This window comes from Pseudophryne corroboree, chromosome 4 (genome assembly GCF_028390025.1).
Source record: "Pseudophryne corroboree isolate aPseCor3 chromosome 4, aPseCor3.hap2, whole genome shotgun sequence".
Lineage (NCBI taxonomy): Eukaryota > Metazoa > Chordata > Amphibia > Anura > Myobatrachidae > Pseudophryne > Pseudophryne corroboree.
The window spans coordinates 821,823,301-821,844,449 of record NC_086447.1 but is presented as its reverse complement, the minus strand read 5'-3'; the positions used below and the strand labels follow the sequence as shown (position 1 = coordinate 821,844,449).

At 47.1% G+C, this 21,149-nt stretch overlaps 1 long non-coding RNA gene across 1 annotated transcript in view; it reads right to left on the bottom strand.

Moving 5' to 3' along the window:
- Window positions 1-591: 591 nt before the first annotated feature.
- The window catches only part of LOC134911806 (uncharacterized), a 38,980-nt gene continuing 18,422 nt past the window's right edge, over window positions 592-21,149 (bottom strand). Inside the window, exon 3 of the long non-coding RNA XR_010176855.1 lies at window positions 592-1,307. This is a non-coding gene — a long non-coding RNA (uncharacterized LOC134911806). The remainder of the gene's footprint in view (window positions 1,308-21,149) is intronic.

Below are 21,149 nucleotides of genomic sequence, written 5' to 3'. Positions count from 1 at the left end.
TTAAACAGCAGGAGCTGCTTGTGTGTCCCATTGCTTCATTATGCTTCTAAAACAAAGCGGACAAGCAGCTCCTGCTTTTTAAAATAATATGCAGCATGCCTATATTCTGTGTGTAATAGCAACTATTTGCATACAAAATGTCATGCTACAGTGTATTCCAGCAAAACACTGTTACATAATTAGATATAGTTGCAATTACACACTGACTATATCCATGCCGCATATCATTAGATTCAGCTGGCTCTGATTGTCAACCTAGTACACCATTTTGTGGTCAATACACATTTTCAGGGGTTTGATGTGCAAAAAGATTAACATTGCGTCTGTTTAGCCTGGCTGCAGCAAAGATGTAGAAGGACACAATTATACATGTATGTGTAAAAACAATTCATATTAAGCCATTAGGATAAATGCACCTACTAAATCATGTTTTAACATGTGCTACAAAACACAATTCCCTTATTCTACACCCTAAATAGTGTATCTACCTAAGCATACAATGACAACACATTAGGGCTAAATATACATTTGACTTTCAAATTAACTTTTGTTATTAAAAAAACACAAACACATTTTTTAAAAGGACACTTTACTTAATTTTGAAAAAATGGGCAAAAATGTCAACAGAATATAGTTGTTCGAAAGAAAACAAAGGGGAAAAACGAAAAACCTTGGGAGGAGGAAGCCCCTTGACCCCTCAAAGCCCCACCACCTGCGGGCACTATGTTTGTGGGGGCCGACTGGTGAGCCACTCTGTGTGCCGGAGTGGAGGAAGCTGGCTGTTTTTGTAGTTGGCCCTTCACGGACTGCTATTTGAGCTGCCAGCTCCCTCTGCAGGGCCAAAAACATCTGGGTTTGGTCCCGGATGGCCTGCACATCCTCCCGGGTTGCCTGCAGTTGATCCTGGGCCACCTGCATCCGCACCTGTGTGGCCTGGGTCAATTCCTGCAATTATTGATCTGCAAACCCATCTGGGTGTGTGTGCCCTGTGCCACTGCCGCATTCTATTCATCCGCTGCATTTGCAGCCCAATGTAGTCCAGCTGGTTCGTCTGGTGCTCCATAAATGCCAAGTGGTGTTCACGCAATTGGTGGAGGGAGATGTTGATCTCCTCCACATTGGAAATGTTGGGCTGTGGCCTGGGCAGTGGAGGTTGTGGCTGCTGTGGCTGTGACACATGCAGCGTATACTCCAAGGAATTTAGGATGATGGTGGTGTTGTCGTCATCCTCTACTTCCCCATTGAATAAGCCAACAGTCCTGGAAGTGGCAGGCCCAGAGCAGCTGGTGATGGGGGGAGCAGTGGTGCTAGGAGCACATGAGAAGGAATCAAAAAGATGACATAAATACACTTGTAATGGGGACTAAAAACAACATACACTAATCTAAAACACCTACCAATGTACGTGCTTAAAAATGAACATAGAAATATGAGACTGCGCTTTGATTTAAAAATTAATTTATATATTAATACATTAAAAATGCACTACAAGAATTGGGGGCGTGGCCTGGTCGTGGATGCAGGAGGCTGTGCAGCACACGAGCTCCTGAGATAGTAGCAGTTCTAACTGCTAAATTGCACTATTACTCGGGGAATTATTACCCCCTATCTATCTGCCCGGGCCCCCCAAGCATCGATCAGGGCGGTCGCGGAGCCGGCGGGTGCCCCCTGTGCCCGTGCGGGTTGCGGCCTACCCTGCTAGCTGGAGCCGGGACCTCGCGCTCGGAGCAGCCGCGGACCGGAAGTTCGGTGCCCTGCGGCGGAGGGCCGAGAAGGAGCTGTCCCCATTACCCCTGGAGCCCCCACACCACTCACCACTCCACATCTATCCTAGGTGAGTCTCTCCCTGGCCGAGCCGCTCGGTGCGGCGATCCCCCGTGTACCCGGCGGTCAGCTTGGTGCGAGAGACGCCGGTCACGTGGTGCCGCTGCCGGGGCCGAACGCGGCCGCCGCTGCACTCAGCGAGTCTCCTGGGACCCCTCCTGGGCTCCGGAGACCCAAGCCACTGCCACCACTGAGTGTACCCCGCAAGAGGGGTCAATATATATACATGGGACATACATCAGGCACCTGAAGCGAGTGACCTGGCGGCGCCATTTTGGATCCTGGCAGTCACCTCTAACAGCTAGGAATAGCAGCCTGGAAAAGCACCCACATTAAGAGTAGCTGAACTAGGGGGATTTCTAGCCCTGTGGCCAACTAAGGTGTCGGGGAAGGGAGCTGCCGACACAGAACTCCAGCCTAACCCGGAATGCACATTCTTAGCCCGACATAGAGAAGTGAGGCTCCCCCTTGTGGATCCCTGTCACATCTCACCTCTCCTATTGTTATACTTGTCTGTATTATAACAAAGCACCTTGCCTATGAAAATTCACCGCAGTACGACCAGCAAGTCTCCACTCAAAAGAAAATAGATGCCTCCTCCTGCCGCCATGTAGGGCCGTCTCGAGGGATGCCGGCTGACGCCTTCTGACACGTTCTATCACCCAAACGACCACAGATCTGTCTTGCGGACTCTGCAGTCTCTCGCTAGGTCCGACATGATAACGCATCCACCCAGGCATGTCTGTAATTAAGCGTCTTACCGAACGCACTCACCACTGCATATGATACTCTCTTCTACAAGGCGGCGACATAGGGATTTGTGAATATCAGCCCCAAGCCCTGGGATACGGGTCCGGGGGAGTAATCAAGGTATGACCTGAAGTACTGGGTCGCCCGACACCCCTGCTCCAGTACTGGCCGTGCAGGTTCCGACGCCCAAACCCCCTTCCTGCCACCCATGAGTCGCAGGAGACGTAGGGGAGTGAAAACCTCCGCTTGCCAGTCTGACGTCACCCCCCGCGCAGATTTAAGAAGGTTTCTCAATCTCCGGAAAGATACAGATATGGCGACTCCATCGACGCCTTCCTCTCCGTCACATGCTGAGAGGTTGGAGAAGCAAGGTGAACCCAGGGTGATTACACCAGATAGGAGTCCCGCTGGACAGCAGGACATGCAGAAGGTCCTCACCCTCCTACAGACCCTGCCCACTAAAGCGGACTTTACATCTTTGGAGAGTAAACTGCGGGATGTGGTCCACTCTGAGGTGTCCTCACTCCGGTCGGAACTGACTCAGCTGGGCTCTCGCATTGAAATATTGGAGACCAGGGGAGATGACTCCAACGCTTTCCAACACGCATTGGTGGATACTATCGGACTTCAAGCGGAGGAGATTCGGAAGTTGCACGACCATCTTGATGATATAGACAACAGGGGTCGTAGGAACAACCTGCGGGTGAGGGGCATCCCTGAAGACATACCACAGCAAAGCATCCCGGATGCCCTGAATAAGATCTTTGGTGCAGTCCTGGAAACCGACCCGAACGACCCCATCGTCTTTGACAGGGCACACAGAGCACTGCGCCCCAGAGGCTTGCAGTCCGACCGTCCAAGAGACATTATTTGCCGTCTACACTACTACAGCCAAAAAGAAGAGATAATCAGGAAACTTCGTAACGCCGGTGACCTAGACTTCAACGGCTCACCTATCCAGGTCTTCCAGGACCTTTCTCGTCACACCCTACAGTCTAGACGTCAATTAAAACCACTAACAGATGCCCTCCGCAAAAACAACATCAAATACAGATGGGGATTTCCCTTCAGCATCACAGCAACTAATGATGGCCGGTCTGCAACGATCAGGACCCCTGAGGATGTAGCCCCCTTTTGCTCCACCCTATCTATTGACCCAGTACAGGTCCCCGAATGGCAATCCGTAGGCTCGAGGATTCGCCCCCCCCAACCCCCCCAGGCTGATATACCTTTCCAAACTGTGGGATCCCCCTCAGCAGCACAGAAACGGAATCGCTCCCTTCCGTCCCCGTCATCTTCATCATCCTACTCGGCTACGAAGACCTAATCACCCCACCTTTGGAGTGGCATCTTTTTCTCACTACCCACGTTTGATTGGAATAAAGAGGACTGCTTCAATATGTCGAGTCACTGCGGGAGGGACCACGGCTCCTACAGAAAGACTCCCTCCCTTGAGGCACCCTGAGGTTGAGGGACACGATGCCTCTCGGATCACCGTCTCTATGTTTGATAGTCACATCATGCCCGAGGGACCTGGTCATCTCAGTTCCCCGAATAGAGGGAGACAGAAGCAACTTTGTCACGGTCTCGACTGCATTACCATAGTTCGGTTACAGTATTGCCCTTATTGTTGCGACATGCAATGTTCATATTATCGTGGTCGCTAATTATGTTACACTGACACAGTTCGTGTTGGAGGGCCGATTCGTCCCTCCCTTGTTACCCCACTTACACCGCAATGTTTGGTCCTGGTACGATCGACGGGAACACTGTCCCCGTCGTTCGTTTCACCAGGAGCGGTGTTATGTCTTCATTTGTTCAAATGTTCTATATTGTTTTGCTTTTCTGTTCTATTGTTCTTCCTCTGTCCGCTACTTTCTCCCCTTCTCTTCTTCAGGTTCTCTCCTCCCTTCCAAAACTACCTAGGCACACCAACGCCCAAGCCCTACCCTATGCCGATGGGACCGGTGTCAGACCAGACTTACTATTTCTTTTTGGAACAGGTAAATGGCGTTACTAAAAGTACTTTCTATTAATGCCCGGGGACTCAACATTCCTGAGAAGAGGTCAAGGGCCTTACGAGAATTGAAAGCCGAAAAAGCAGACGTTGCCTTTGTGCAAGAAACCCACTTTAAAGAAGGGGTGGCCCCCTCTCTCGGGAATCGAGACTTCCCTACAGGGTATTTCTCCAATAACGTGGAGGGTAAGACTCTGGGGGTAGCGATCCTATTTGCCAGACATGTCGCCCTGGCAGACGTTGTTTGCCATAAACTTGTCCCTGGCAGGGCTCTGCTTATAAACTGCACTATCGCCAATAGAGCTTTTACCTTTCTTAATGTTTATGCCCCCAACAAGATACAGCCGGGCTTTTTGGAAAGAGTTCTCACACAAGCCCAACCACACATTAATGGGGTTCTGCTCTTCGGCGGGGATTTAAACTGGTCATTGGAACCCAGACTAGACTCCTCCAACCCCTCCCCTAGGTATTCGGACAAATTGCACCGTAGAGTTAGGAGGATACTACATAACTTTTAACTCATAGATGTCTGGAGGATACAACACCCCTCCACTCGAGATTTTACCTTTTATTCACACCCTCACAATACTTACACTAGGATTGACTACTTATTTATCCCGCATAGATTTTTGCACCTGGCTGAGGCATCTGCTGTGGGCAACATGTCCTGGACAGACCATGCTCCTGTCTCTTTGGGGATACGTCTGTCCCCTGCTCGCCCGAATTCCTACACGTGGAGACTAAACGAGATGATCATCCAGGATCCCGGTTGCCAGCAGCAGATCAGAGAGGCTATAGCCAACTATATCGAAGTTAACGACACAGAGGGAATCTCCAAAGTGGTAGTTTGGGAGGCCCATAAATGTGTAATAAGGGGAAAACTTATTCAACTGGGCGCCCATAGGAAAAGACAACATATGGCGGCACGGGAGGCCTTGTTACAAAAAATTCAAGCCTTAGAACTCCTCCATAAATCTAACATGTCTGATGACAACCTCCAATCATTACTAAAGGCGCGGAAGGAATTGGACTCGCTTATGTCCCACAGATTGAAGTTAGAAGCTAGGAAATGCCGTAGTCGTTATTTTCTATGGGGGAACAAGCCTGGGAAGCTGCTGGCGCGGGCTCTCCAGGCCCAGCGCGCGGCATCGTTTATACCTAAAGTAAAATCGCATACGGGAACAACACAACACACCACGACTGAGATAGCAGCAGCCTTCCGACACTATTACACCCAGTTATACAATCTAAGAGGCCCCACGGAGGCAGAATCTGACCTCTCCCGAAAGGCCTCTATTGCAGAGTTTTTACGTGAAATAAATTTCCCCACTCTTACACCTGAAGAAGTTGAGTCACTTGAGAACCCCTACACTCTGGCAGAGCTTGAAGAGGCTGTCAAAGCCACCCCGAATGGCAGGAGTCCGGGCCCTGACGGCTTCTCTTTAGCATATTATAAGACATTTGGGGATGTTTTGCTACCTCTGATGCTTAGAGCCTTTAATCAGGTTTCCGACCAGTCCCTCTTCTCCCCCCAGTCTATGTTAGCACATATCACAGTGATTCATAAGGAGGGCAAAGACCCGTCACAATGTTCCAGCTATAGACCCATTTCCCTGCTAAATGTGGACTTGAAGCTTTTCGCCAAATTAATGGCGAATCGCTTAAAACTCTTACTCCCAAAACTAATACACTCGGACCAGGTGGGTTTCGTTCCGGGCCGCGAGGCCAGGGACAACACCACGAAGGTGCTGGATTTAATTTATTACGCATCAACTTGTAAATCCCCCTCCATCCTCCTCTCAACAGACGCAGAAAAAGCGTTTGACAGAGTGGACTGGGATTTCCTGTTGGGGATGTTGGAGCACATGGGCATGGGCAGGGTAGGCCTCCAGAGAATTAGGGCCCTGTACTCCGGCCCCGCTGCTCGCGTTCGTATCAATGGTGAATTATCAGACCCGTTCCAGATACGCAATGGCACTCGCCAGGGGTGTCCTCTGTCACCACTTATTTTTGTGCTTTGCATGGAGGCCCTGGCGAGGGCCATCCGCCAGAATGTTGACATCACAGGGCTACAGGTGGGGACGAAGGAGTACAAGCTTGCCCTGTTCGCAGATGACCTTCTTGCAGTGATTTCTAATCCTTTGACCTCTATACCCAACCTTCTTAAAGAGTTCAAGCGTTTTGGTACTCTCTCCAATTTTAAAATTAATTTGTCAAAATCTACAGCAATGAATTTAACACTAGACCAGACCAGCCTCCAAGTACTACAATCTATCTCGCCCTTTGCATGGCACCCAACACAATTAAAATATCTAGGAGTAATCCTACACAGGGATCTTTCCCAGATTTACCAATTAAATTTCCCCCCATTACTATCAAAACTTCAATCTGACCTCTCCAAATGGGGTGGGGAAAAAATCTCATGGATAGGGAGAATAGCGGTTATCAAAATGAATATTTTGCCCAGAATTCTTTATCTACTACAAACTCTGCCGGTCACTATCCCTCGACCATGGTTTCTCTTACTACAACGAAAGATCAGAGACTACATTTGGGCGGGACGTAAACCCCGATTTAAGCATGAGATCCTCTTTAGACGAAAACATCAAGGAGGCCTTCAACTCCCCCACTTTCTATCCTACTACCATGCAGTACTCCTTACGAGGGTCATGGAGTGGAGTAGAGAACTCCACAGGAAACAATGGGTAGACATTGAACTGGCCTCCCTTCCCTCTCTAAACCAGAACTCCCCCTGGCTTTCTAAGGTCCCCCAGGTATTGCACCCACTAGCTGGCCCCATCTTTTCGTGCTGGCGCCTTTTACGCTCCATCCCGCATCTTTCAGCACACCCCTCCCCACTCTCACCGTTGTTTGGGAATCCAGAGTTCCCCCCAGGGTGTCACTCCCTGTCGTTTTATTTGTGGCAGGAAAGGGGCATCCTGAGAACTAACCAACTGCTGGACTCATCTGGTATAATACCTTTTCCCGAACTGCAAAATAAATGGAATTTACCCAATAAGGAAATCTGGAGATATCTCCAAATTAAACATTATCTACAGACTTTTTGCTCTTCTGGAAAGGGTATACGAGCACTGACTCTATTTGAACAGATGTGCCTCTCCCACACATACCCTAGACACACTCTCTCCACGTTCTACAAATGGATCTTGAACCATAGATTTTCTTCCCAACCAAAATTTGCCAGGGACTGGGAGCTAGACTTGGGGGGTTTGGTGACCACAGATGATTGGGAGGGTATTTATAAAAATACCTTCTCATTAACTACAAATGTGCTAGTCTTAGAAACTCACTACAAGGTACTTACAAGGTGGTATAGATGCCCAAATATCCTTGCAAAAATTTATCCTGGAGTACCCAACACGTGCTGGAGATGCGGGACCGCATTAGGTACCCCACTACACATATGGTGGGAATGCTCGCTTTTGCAACCATTTTGGCACAGGGTGGTGGAGACAGCTAGCATTATCCTTGGGGAAGACTTACCCTTTTGCCCGGGTTTTTGGTTATTAAATCACACGCGTATACCTAGACATCATCTTAAGAAATCACTACTTCGCCATATTTTGAGCGCCTCTAAGGCAGTGATCCCAGTCCACTGGAAATCAACAGTGCCCCCCACTATGAGTGAATGGACGGCCCGCTTAGATCACTATATGGCAATGGAAGACCTTATACTATCTTTGGAAATGAGAAACACTTCCTTCATAGCTACTTGGAGCCCATGGCTGGAATACAAAACCACAACACACCACAAATCCTCTCTTTAAGAGAAACCCATCCGCCATGCCTCCAGTAGTTATATGATATAAATCACGGTTAAAGCTCCTTAGGTTAGGAGGAGAACCCCCCCCCCTTCCCAAACCTTGTCTCTCTACGCTATCCTTCCTTTTACTCCCCTACATTGAGAGTAACACTACTACTAATCCCTGTCTTTTTCTCCCTACCTCCCACAACCCTTCTTCCCTCTCCTACTCCTACTCTTTCTCTTTTGCTTCAAGAAGTTGTAATCCACAAAATGTATTAGACCATACTCCTTTATGCCTTGTTTATATTTCTTTCTCTGGAGACGAGACGCATATGTGGAGGAGAGATATCCCTCTTCACGAGTCTTTCTGTTATACGTGGTACTGAATTTCACCAGAGGATGTTTCTCTGATGGTACTAGATGATATAGAAATGTTTTTGCAACTTCTTGTTTTTTGCTCATTTCAAAACTTCAATAAAAACTATTTGCAAAAAAAAATAATGCACTACAATACATAGATACCGGCCAGTATCCTAATACACATATATTATATATAAAAATTTTATATAGTATAACACCACTACAGCAATATATTCCAAATCGTCCTATAATAGGATAATATATTAGTAGCAGTACCGAATGAGATTTCAATTAAAAAGTAAAGCTGAAGTTAGCCTCAAAAAAATAAATGAGCACACTTTGCACCACACCAAAGCTTTTCCTACGGTGTTAATGCTTTTTCCAATGGTTAGTATTGAGAGCTTAAAGATTCATGCAATAAGCACATGTATAAACTTCCATATAAGGGGTCAGTCCCCAGCAGATATAGTTAAGAGCACCCTGCCATGCAGTCACTGACAATGTCTCTCCAAATGATGTAGACAAGCAGCTGTATTGGGAGCTCAAAGTTCATACAATAAGCATATGCATACACTCCAATGTAGGGTTAATAACCAGCAGAGATTTATAGAAAGCACCATGAACTGCAGTCACTGACAATAACGTTCCCAGTGATGTAATAATCAAACAGCTGTATTTAAAAGCTCAAAATTCATGCAATATGCACATGCAGAGACTCCAGCAGACAGGGTCAGACGCCAGCAGATATAATAGAAAACATTTTGCAGTATATTCATTAACAATACCTATCCCAGTGTTATCTTTCAGCAAGCAGCTTTTATCATAAGCTTGTCTCACTGGTAGGTATTTCTGCTAGCTCCTTCCCCCAAGCATTAGGGTCTGCTAATGATAGCTGTGGCCGTCCGGCTGGCTTTGGAGTTTTTGACAAAGGCAGAGAATGCTGCAGTGTCTGCACTAGTGTCCTGTCCTGTCCCAAACGCATTTCTCCGCCTCCAAGTGGGTGTCGGCAGCTTCCTCAGTGGTAGAAGGGTCACTTCTACCACTGAGGTAGCTGTCGATACCCACTTGGAGGTGGAGAAATGCATTTGGGACAGGACAGGACACTAGTGCAGACACTGCAGCATTCTCTGCCTGTGTCAAAAACTCCAGAGCTGGCCACAGCTATCATTAGCACACCCTAATGCTTGGGGGAAGGAGCTAGCAGAAATACCCACCAGTGAGACAAGCTTAGGTCTACATCATCATTTGGAGAGACATTGGCCCTCATTCCGAGTTGATCGCTAGCTGCTTTCGTTCGCAGGGCGGCGATTAGTTGAAAAAGCGGCACTTCTGCGCATGTGTATGGTGTGCACTGCGCACGTGCGTCGTACTTTCACAAAAGCCGATGCAGTTTCACACAAGGTCTAGTGACGCTTTTCCGCCGCACTGCTGGCCGCAGAGTGATTGACAGGAAGTGGGTGTTTCTGGGTGGTAACTGACCGTTTTCGGGGAGTGTGTGTTAAAACGCAGGCGTGCCAGATAAAAAGGCAGGAGTGGCTGGGGAAACGGAGGCGTGGTTGGCCGAACGCAGGGTGTGTTTGTGACGTCAAAACAGGAACTGAACAGACTGAAGTGATCGCTAGCTAGGAGTAAGTCTCGAGCTGCTCAGAAACTGCACTATCTTTTTTTGTAGCAGCACTGCGATCCTTTCTTTCACACTTCTGCTAAGCTAAGATACACTCCCAGAGGGCGGCAGCTTAGCGTTTGCACTGCTGCTAAACGCAGCTAGCGAGCGATCAACTCGGAATGAGGGCCATTGTCAGTGACTGCATGGCAGGGTGCTTTTAACTATATCTGCTGGGTACTGACCCCTTATATGGAAGTTTATACATGTGTTTATTGCATGAATCTTTAAGCTCTCAATACTAACCATTGGAAAAAGCATTAACACCGTAGGAAAAGCTTTGGTGTGGTACAAAGTGTGCTCATTTATATTTTTGAGGCTAACTCCAGCTTATAGGACGATTTGGAATATATTGCTGTAGTAGTGTTATACTATATAAAATTTTTATATGTAATATATGTGTATTAGGATACTGGCTGGTATCTATGTATTGTAGTGCATTTCTAATGTATTAATATATAAATATATTTTTAAGTCAAAGCGCAGTCTTATATTTCTTTGTTCATTTCTATATATTTGGGGATATTGGGATCAAATCCCTGAGATTAGCTGCTCTGACTTAATCAGTGACGGCACCAGGTGTATACTGTAAAATAAGAATTTACTTACCGATAATTCTATTTCTCATAGTCCGTAGTGGATGCTGGGAACTCCGAAAGGACCATGGGGAATAGCGGCTCCGCAGGAGACTGGGCACAAAAGTAAAAGCTTTAGGACTAGCTGGTGTGCACTGGCTCCTCCCCCTATGACCCTCCTCCAAGCCTCAGTTAGGATACTGTGCCCGGACGAGCGTACACAATAAGGAAGGATTTTGAATCCCGGGTAAGACTCATACCAGCCACACCAATCACACCGTACAACCTGTGATCTGAACCCAGTTAACAGCATGATAACAGAGGAGCCTCTGAAAAGATGGCTCACAACAATAATAACCCGATTTTTGTAACTATGTACAAGTATTGCAGACAATCCGCACTTGGGATGGGCGCCCAGCATCCACTACGGACTATGAGAAATAGAATTATCGGTAAGTAAATTCTTATTTTCTCTGACGTCCTAGTGGATGCTGGGAACTCCGAAAGGACCATGGGGATTATACCAAAGCTCCCAAACGGGCGGGAGAGTGCGGATGACTCTGCAGCACCAATTGAGAGAACTCCAGGTCCTCCTCAGCCAGGGTATCAATTTTGTAGAATTTTACAAACGTATTTGCTCCTGACCAAGTAGCTGCTCGGCAAAGTTGTAAAGCCGAGACCCCTCGGGCAGCCGCCCAAGATGAGCCCATCTTCCTTGTGGAGTGGGCATTTACAGATTTTTGGCTGTGGCAGGCCTGCCACAGAATGTGCAAGCTGAATTGTACTACAAATCCAACGAGCAATAGTCTGCTTAGAAGCAGGAGCACCCAGCTTGTTGGGTGCATACAGGATAAACAGCGAGTCAGATTTTCTGACTCCAGCCGTCCTGGAAACATATATTTTCAGGGCCCTGACAACGTCTAGCAACTTGGAGTCCTCCAAGTCCCTAGTAGCCGCAGGCACCACAATAGGTTGGTTCAGGTGAAACGCTGAAACCACCTTAGGGAGAAACTGAGGACGAGTCCTCAATTCCGCCCTGTCCGAATGGAAAATCAGATAAGGGCTTTTACAGGATAAAGCCGCCAATTCTGACACGCGCCTGGCCCAGGCCAGGACCAACAGCATGACCACTTTCCATGTGAGATATTTTAACTCCACAGATTTAAGTGGTTCAAACCAATGTGACTTTTTGGAACCCAAAAACTACATTGAGATCCCAAGGTGCCACTGGAGGCACAAAAGGAGGCTGTATATGCAGTACCCCTTTTACAACGTCTGAACTTCAGGGACTGAAGCTAGTTCTTCTTGGAAGAAAATTTACAGGGCCGAAATTTGAACCTTAATGGACCCCAATTTCAGGCCCATAGACACTCCTGTTTGCAGGAAATGTAGGAATCGACCCAGTTGAATTTCCTCCGTCGGGCCTTACTGGCCTCGCACCACGCAACATATTTTCGCCAAATGCGGTGATAATGTTTTGCGGTTACATCCTTCCTGGCTTTGATAAGGATAGGGATGACCTCATCCGGAATGCCTTTTTTCCTTCAGGATCCGGCGTTCAACCGCCATGCCGTCAAACGCAGTCGTGGTAAGTCTTGGAACAGACAGGGTCCTTGCTGAAGCAGGTCCCTTCTTAGAGGTAGAGGCCACGGATCCTCCGTGAGCATCTTTTGAAGTTCCGGTTACCAAGTCCTTCTTGGCCAATCCGGAGCCACGAATATAGTGCTTACTCCTCTCCATCTTATCAATCTCAGTACCTTGGGTATGAGAGGCAGATGAGGGAACACATACACTGACTGGTACACCCACGGTGTTACCAGAGCGTCTACAGCTATTGCCTGAGGGTCCCTTGACCTGGCGCAATACCTGTCGAGTTTTTCCCAACGGTTTATAATCATGTGGAAGACTTCTGGGTGAAGTCCCCACTCTCCCGGGTGGAGGTCGTGTCTGCTGAGGAAGTCTGCTTCCCAGTTGTCCACTCCCGGAATTGCTGACAGTGCTATCACATGATTTTCCGCCCAGCGAAGAATCCTTGCAGCTTCTGCCATTGCCCTCCTGCTTATTGTGCCACCCTGTCTGTTTACGTGGGTGACTGCCGTGATGTTGTCCGACTGGATCAACACCGGCTGACCTTGAAGCAGAGGTCTTGCTAAGCTTAGAGCATTGTAAATGGCCCTTAGCTTCAGGATATTTCTGTGAAGTGATGTCTCCAGGCTTGACCATAAGCCCTGGAAATTCCTTCCCTGTGTGACTGCTCCCCAGCCTCGCAGGCTGGCATCCGTGGTCACCAGGACCCAGTCCTGAATGCCGAATCTGCGGCCCTCTAGAAGATGAGCACTCTGCAACCACCACAGGAGGGACACCCTTGTTCTTGGTGACAGGGTTATCCGCTGATGCATCTGAAGATGCGACCCGGACCATTTGTCCAGCAGGTCCCACTGGAAAGTTCTTGCGTGGAATCTGCCGAATGGGATTGCTTCGTAGGAAGCCACCATTTTACCCAGAACCCTTGTGCATTGATGCACTGAGACTTGGCTCGGTTTTAGGAGGTTCCTGACTAGCTCGGATAACTCCCTGGCTTTCTCCTCCGGGAGAAACACCTTTTTCTGGACTGTGTCCAGGATCATCCCTAGGAACAGAAGACGAGTCGTCGGAACCAGCTGCGATTTTGGAATATTGAGAATCCAATCGTGCTGCCGCAAGACTACCTGAGATAGTGCTACACCGACCTCCAACTGTTCCCTGGATCTTACCCTTATCAGGGAATCGTCCAAGTAAGGGATAACTAAAATTCCCTTCCTTCGAAGGAATATCATCATTTCGGCCATTACCTTGGTAAAGACCCGGGGTGCCGTGGACCATCCATACGGCAGCGTCTGAACTGATAGTGACAGTTCTGTACCATAAACCTGAGGTACCCTTGGTGAGAAGGGTAAATTTGGACATGAAGGTAAGCATCCTTGATGTCCCGAGACATCATGTAGTCCCCTTCTTCCAGGTTCGCAATCACTGCTCTGAGTGACTCAATCTTGAATTTGAACCTCTGTATGTAAGTGTTCAAAGATTTTAGATTTAGAATCGGTCTCACCGAGCCGTCCGGCTTCGGTACCACAACAGTGTGGAATAATACCCCGTTCCCTGTTGCAGGAGGGGTACCTTGATTATCACCTGCTGGGAATGGCTTCCAAAACTGTCTCCCTGTCAGAAGGAGACATCGGTAAAGCCGACTTTAGGAAACGGCGAGGGGGAGACGTCTCGAATTCCAATTTGTACCCCTGAGATATCACCTGAAGGATCCAGGGGTCTACTTGCGAGTGAGCCCACTGCGCGCTGAAATTCATTGAGACGGGCCCCCCACCGTGCCTGATTCTGCTTGTAAAGCCCCAGCGTCATACTGAGGGCTTGGCAGAGGCGGGAGAGGGTTTCTGTTCCTGGGAACTGGCTGATTTCTGCAGCCTTTTTCCTCTCCCTCTGTCACGGGGCAGAAATGAGGAACCTTTTGCCCGCTTGTCCACGAAAAGACTGCGCCTCGTTCGGGCACAAAAATCTAACTGAGGCTTGGAGGAGGGTCATAGGGGGAGGAGCCAGTGCACACCAGCTAGTCCTAAAGCTTTTACTTTTGTGCCCAGTCTCCTGCGGAGCCGCTATTCCCCATGGTCCTTTCGGAGTTCCCAGCATCCACTAGGACGTCAGAGAAATTCTGTTTCTACGTGCTTAAAAAGCCATGCTAGCTGACTGAATTACATTAACTTTACAATGTGGATTGTGAAATCTATTTTCAGTGGTCCTTTTTTTTAACAAAAACTACTTCACGTATCAGTTTAAGGTAGGACGCGGTCTCTTAAACCCTGCTGTGGTTGTGTTCACCTTGATTAATGTTATCGTTGCAGTCCTTAATATGCCACAATTGTATTTTAAAGAAGGGTAAGTGGGTATCCATTTTCCTTACATATGGCCACAGAACCATGTAATGTGTGTGTGTTGTTTTTTTTTTAAACTCTTTATTTATTCAGCAAGAGCCAAATGGACATATACAAACATATGCAGACAGCTCTCAATTGTTTGAGAAAAAATAAGACAAATATAAAACATAACACAACACCAAATAAAGAAAATGAGTCAGAAGAAAGGGGGGGAGGTCCAAGACGAAAATAAGAAAAGGGAAAGCAGGATATCAGAGAAGACAATTACTGGCATTATAGCATTCAGTAGTAGATTATAAGAAAAACAAAAGGGAAGCCGGGGAAGGTTCCGAGGGCAAATCGTCAAAGGTTCAAAGGAGGTGGATTGAGGGAGGTGCCGAATCTAAACTAGGATAGAGCTATCGAGTTGACAACCAGGGGTCCCAGACTAAATTAAATTTATGGGGGCAGTCATGGAGATAGCACGTAATCTTTTCCATCTTAGCAATAAACCAGACATAATTAGTTGTTAGTGTGTGAACAGTAGGGGGTGAAGGAGAATTCCAATTTCTGGCGATTAAGGATTTCGCAGCGGCTAAAATATGGTAGAATAATTTGTTCAAAATGGGGTCAACATCTGGGAAAGGGCGGGCTAGCAGAAATACCCAAGGGTCCAGGACAAGCGGAATGCCAGAAAGAGATTTTAACATATCAAGGACCCTTGTCCAGAAGGGAACTCTAATAGAGCAAGTCCACCATATATGATATAAGGTGCCACTCTGGCCGCAGCCAACATACCGGAGTAGCCAAGGGAAAACTTTTAGATAGTCTATCAGGGGTATAATACCCCCGATAATACAATGCAATAGTACCCAGAGGAGCAAAGGAGGTCAAATGGCTGGCTAGAGAATACAGCTTAACATCGGGAAACCCCCTACCTTCCGATCTACTACGTCCCTATTTAGATTATAAAGGTTAGACTAAAAAGGCCTGAAAATTCTCGATTAATGGTTTAAAATCACGGGAAACCCCCTACCTTCCGACGATCTAGGAAGCTTGAGAGTACCTAGAGCTAACCTAGGGGGTTCATCATTCCACACAAAGCGTGAAAGATATGACTGTATTTCCTTCAGCACTTTTTCAGGGACTTTAACCAGAAGTGTTTGGAATAGATAGAGGAGTTGGGGTAAAATAGTAATTTTGATGGCAATAATCCTGCCCAACCACGAAATTATATAGGATTTCCAGAGTTTAAGATCCTGTTTGAGTTTATGTATAAGCCGGGGATAATTTTCTGTATAAAGATGATCATAACGGGACGTAATATAAACTCCTAAATACTTAATTTTACGGACTTGCCATTAAAGTGTTATGAGGGGGAAAGAGAGCTTTTTAGATCATGGGGAATGTGGAGGTGTAGAGCCTCAGATTTGGCAAAATTAATTTTGTAGCCAGATAAGTGGCCATATTCATTGATAATATCATAAAGAGCAGGGAGGGAAGATTGAGGATGTGTGAGCGTCAGTAGAACATCATCTGCAAACAACGAGATTTTGAAAGTCTGGGGGCCCGCTTCCACACCCCGCACCCTATTAGATAGTCTGATCATGGCAGCAAGTGGTTCAATGACCAGAGCAAATATGAGGGGCGAAAGCGGGCAGCCTTTCCTCGTGCCGTTAGAAAGAGGGAAAGGATCTGAAAGAATACCATTAGTCAAAACTCTCGCCACCGGGGAAGAATATAGGGCCGATACAGCAGTAAAAAATTCAGCATTTATACCAAACATTTGCAGGGTTTTAAACAAAAAAGGCCAGGATATGCGATCAAACACCTTTTCAGCGTCCAAGGAGAGGATGATGGAAGGGGTTTGTCTGCGATTTAGAATTTGGATAAGATCTATTGTCCGCCTTGTGTTGTCCCTGGCCTGACGACCTGGGATAAAACCCACTTGGTCATAGTGGATCAGGCCAGGGAGGACACTGTTTAGCCGAGTGGCTAACATTTTAGCGCACAGCTTAATATCAATGTTCAGTAGCGATATAGGTCTGTAGTTGGCACAATCATGGGGGCTTTTACCCTCTTTATGAATAATAATTATTTTAGCTTCAAGCATGGTTTGGGAAAACTGGGACCCATGTAAGACTGCATTAAACAGGAATTAAAGATAAGGTGTCAAAATATGGGCACATTTTTTATAATAGGAAGCTGAAAAGCCATCCGAACCCGGAGCCTTTGATGGCTTTTGGGACTTCAGGACATTAGCAATCTCTTCATTAGAGATGTCTTGGTTTAATTGCATAGAAGCTTGTTTAGACAGACAGGGGAGGGGGGCTCGCTGTAGAAATTCGTTAATTATATTGCCAGAGGGTCCGGAGTCTACTACATCCCTATTTAGATTATAAAGGTTAGACTAAAAGGCCTGAAATTCTTGATTAATTGTGTAGGGAGAGTAAGAGAGGTCACCATTGCTGGTTTTAACAGCCAGGATGTTATTGCACAAACCCTTGGCCCTGAATCTAGAGGCTAGGATCCTATCGGCTTTATCCCCTTTTTCATAAAAAATCTGGTTAAGCTTTCCCAAAGAATTGGCCGTGCGTTCCGATAGGAACAGGGAGAGGGCTGTTTTAGCTTTATTTAACGACTCCAAAAGAGTCAGAGAAGGGGTCAATTTATGCTGGAGTTCGAGAGAATGAAGGCTAGAGGTAAGGGAAGTTAAGTGAGATTCAGTGAGTTTGCTATATTTAGAAGCCAAACTGATAAGACGGCCCCACGAGACCGCCTTATTAGCTTCCCATAGGGTCAACGGAGAAATATCGGGAGATTCATTAAATTGGAAATATTCATTAAATTGGAAATATTTCAACAAGCAGTTTTTAATCTGATCGGAAGGACAGTTATAGGACAGTGATCCGATCCATAGGGTGGATGGCGGCCGAAGTAAGCTTAAGCGACAGATCTCATGTCAATCCTAGAATATGTGTTGTGTACTGAAGAGTAAAACGTATAATCCCTGGCTGTGGGGTCAATAATCCTAAAAGAATCAAAAAGTAGGTGCCTTTTAACGAGAGAAAGCAGGGCCCTTGATGCTGGGGAGAGGGATCGCGAAGCCGGAGGGGATAAAGTGGAGGAGCGATCAAGGGCGGTACCAAGGACCTTGTTTAAAATCACCAACCAGAATTAGTACCCCTTTAGCATATTTGGATAGTAAGGCATCAATTTTCCTAAAGAAACGGGCTTGAGTTTGGTTTGGTGCATATATATTAACCAAGGTACATAGGGTATTGTTAAGTTTACCAACTAATATGAGGCATCTACCCTCCTTGTCAGCATAGACATTTTCTGGAGCGAATGTTAAGTGGCAGGCAAAGAGGATCGACACCCCTCTTTTCTTCTGGGTGGAATCGCAAGCATGAAAAGTTAAGGGAAAAGATTTAGATTTCAACTCTGGGTGGAGGGATTTCTTATAGTGGGTTTCCTGTAAAAATACAAGGTCACTTCTAGAATGTTTAAGGGACATAAAAAGTTTAGTGCGTTTTGTGGGGATGTTCAAACCCTTGACGTTTTGTGAATATACACTAAAAGTAATGATAACTAAGGAGGAAGAAGGAGGAAAACATACAAAAAACGGGAAAATAAAGGAGATCAGGGAAGTGGAAGACCAGGGGGAGATACATCTGGTCTGAGATGCCGGTCAGGGGGAAACAGAAAAAAGTCACTAGGTGACAGAGACCGAGCATGGGCACAGAGCCCATTAGGGGGGGCATGGCCAGGACGGCCCAAGGGCATAGTGAACAAGTAGGCCAAGAGAACCAATCTCGGCCCGGGGCTAACAACAATCAAATGTAAAATCAAAAATAAGTAGAGCTATGGGAAATTCTCTAGTTCCACTACTGCTCATGTCAACCTCCAGTAGGGATGGTTACAAGGAGGAGATATAAACATCTAGAACAGAAGAGCAGTGAGGGGGAAAACAATAGAGTACAGAATGAAATATCTCAATACAGGTCAGTAGTAAAGCACGTAAGAACAGCTACGAGCATTATGTCATCTGATACTTAACAAGGCAACATAGAAATAGTTGAAGACAAAGCAGCAATAGTGCAATAAAATATCAAACAAACAGAATGGCAAGTAAACCAGGGAGCCACCATGGCATTTAAAAGACACAACCTGTAGCAGGAAAGATAAACCATTCAGAGCAAGTAAATCAGGTCAGGGAGGAGGACCAGAGGACGCTGACATCTTAGCAGAAGGGACTTTTTACCACTCCCGGTTCAGAGAACGTCGAGAAATAGGATCTGGAGTAGAATGTTGGGAACGTTGGGTTCCAGGAGTCGCGTCAGTGGCAGAGGAAGGCACAGAGAGTCCCATAGAGGTCAGAAAGCATTTAGCTTCGTCCAAGGTTCCAGCTGCATGGAAACGATTTTGGTGCCATATGAGAATGCAGAACGGAAAGCCCCAGCGGTACCGTATATTATTATCTCGAAGCAATGTAGTAATGGGCTTAAAGTCTTCCCGCTTGAGCAACGTGGCAGGGGCAATATCTTGGTAGATTTGAAGCAAATGTCCCTGGAATGACACCAACGTGAGTTTCCGTGCCTCACGGAGAATGTCCTCCTTAGCCGTGAAGTAGTGAAAGCGCAAGATGACATCTCTAGGTTGAGAAGGGTTTTGGGAGCAGGGACGAAGAGCCCTGTGTGCTCTGTCTAGAAGCAGGTGATCTTCTGGAGTCGTGGGTGAGAGATGTGAAAAAAGCTTCTTGAGATAGTCGTCCAATGCGGTGGAATCAATTTCCTCAGGGATGCCCCTAATACGGAGATTATTCTGCATTGCCCTATTATCTTGGTCCTCTTGATGTTCGAGCAAGAGTTGGACATCCTGTTTCAGGCTTTGTAGTTCCGTGCTAAAATCATGATGGGTTGAGACGACCTCATCCACTTTGGACTCCAAATGATCGATCCTATCGCCTAAGTCATTAAGCTCAGTCTTGAGAGAATTGACTGCGTCATGTACTTCGGTCTGAACAGCTTGGACAGAGAGCTGAGTTTCCTGGACCTCACGGAATAGAGAACGGGGGGGGGGGGGGGGGAAGTGGTCAGAATCATCAGAATCTGAGTACCCTTGATGAGAAGCAATTCCGCCTCTCAGTGTTTTGTCAGCAGTGAATGCTAATTTTTTTCAGACTCTGGGAGAGATCCGAACCCCCTTTGTTGCCTTGACCTTTGGGCATGATGAAGGGTTATTGGGGTAAATATATACCTTCCTCGTGAAGCAAATGTAGAAAAAATACAGCTGTAGGAAACTAAGAATGTATTATGAAGTAATGCAGATTAAAGTTAGGGCCCCGGGCCCGTGGACATTTTCATGAAATCACATAACACCAGGAGGGGTCTCTAAGACAAACAGTGTCGTGAAGGGAGAGAGTACGTTTAATAGGCTGCCAGAAGCGGGTACGTCACACTCCTAGACAGCATATAGACAGCAATACAGTCATGGTAAGGGGAATTATCAGCGTCCCCCACTCCGCAACAGAGGCAACAACAGCTTCCAGGCTGCACGGGACAGATGAACCAGAAGGGAGCAGGGTGGTACTAACAAGGGAGGGTAGGACCTGCCAATATGGGGCCACGCAGTAGCAGGGAGGAGGCAAAGAGATGGCAGAGTCCTATTTCGTATCATAAAATAGACAATGGGTCCGGGGTGCACTGCTGGGTATGTAGGTATATAATACTTGTATATTTGTGATGGTGATGCCCAGTGAGGCAGGCAAAGCACGGACCCGGTAGTTGGTAGGAGAACAGCTTTCTAATATCACAGTGCAATAGAAATATCCTCGCGTTGTACAGTAGGATGAGGCAGGCTGCTGACTCCTCTTATTCGGGATCACGCAGGGACCTCAAAGCGGCAGAGTCACTGTCTATAAGGCAGGAGGGTGAAGGTCACGGACCAGCCTGTGACCAAACAGCTCTAATGAGATACAGTATAGCTCCCAAGATGGCCACCGGGGTCTTAAAGAGCAGTGAAGGGGCTGATAGCACTATATAGGTCATCCTTACCTGCTGACAGCCACACACAGAAGTGTACCTGGGCCATGGGGATCAACAGGTGAGGGCAGATGCGGCTCTGCTGGAGAGGGAGGGAGATCGCGTTGTGCAGCACCCGCTCGTCAGGCCCGAACATCCGGTCTGCGGTCCCCTGGCTTCAATGACAGCTACAGCTCCCGGCTTCAGCGTGGCGAGGAGGCTAGGCACCGGAGGGGTCCCCACACGCAAGACTGAAGTCCGAGAGAGGC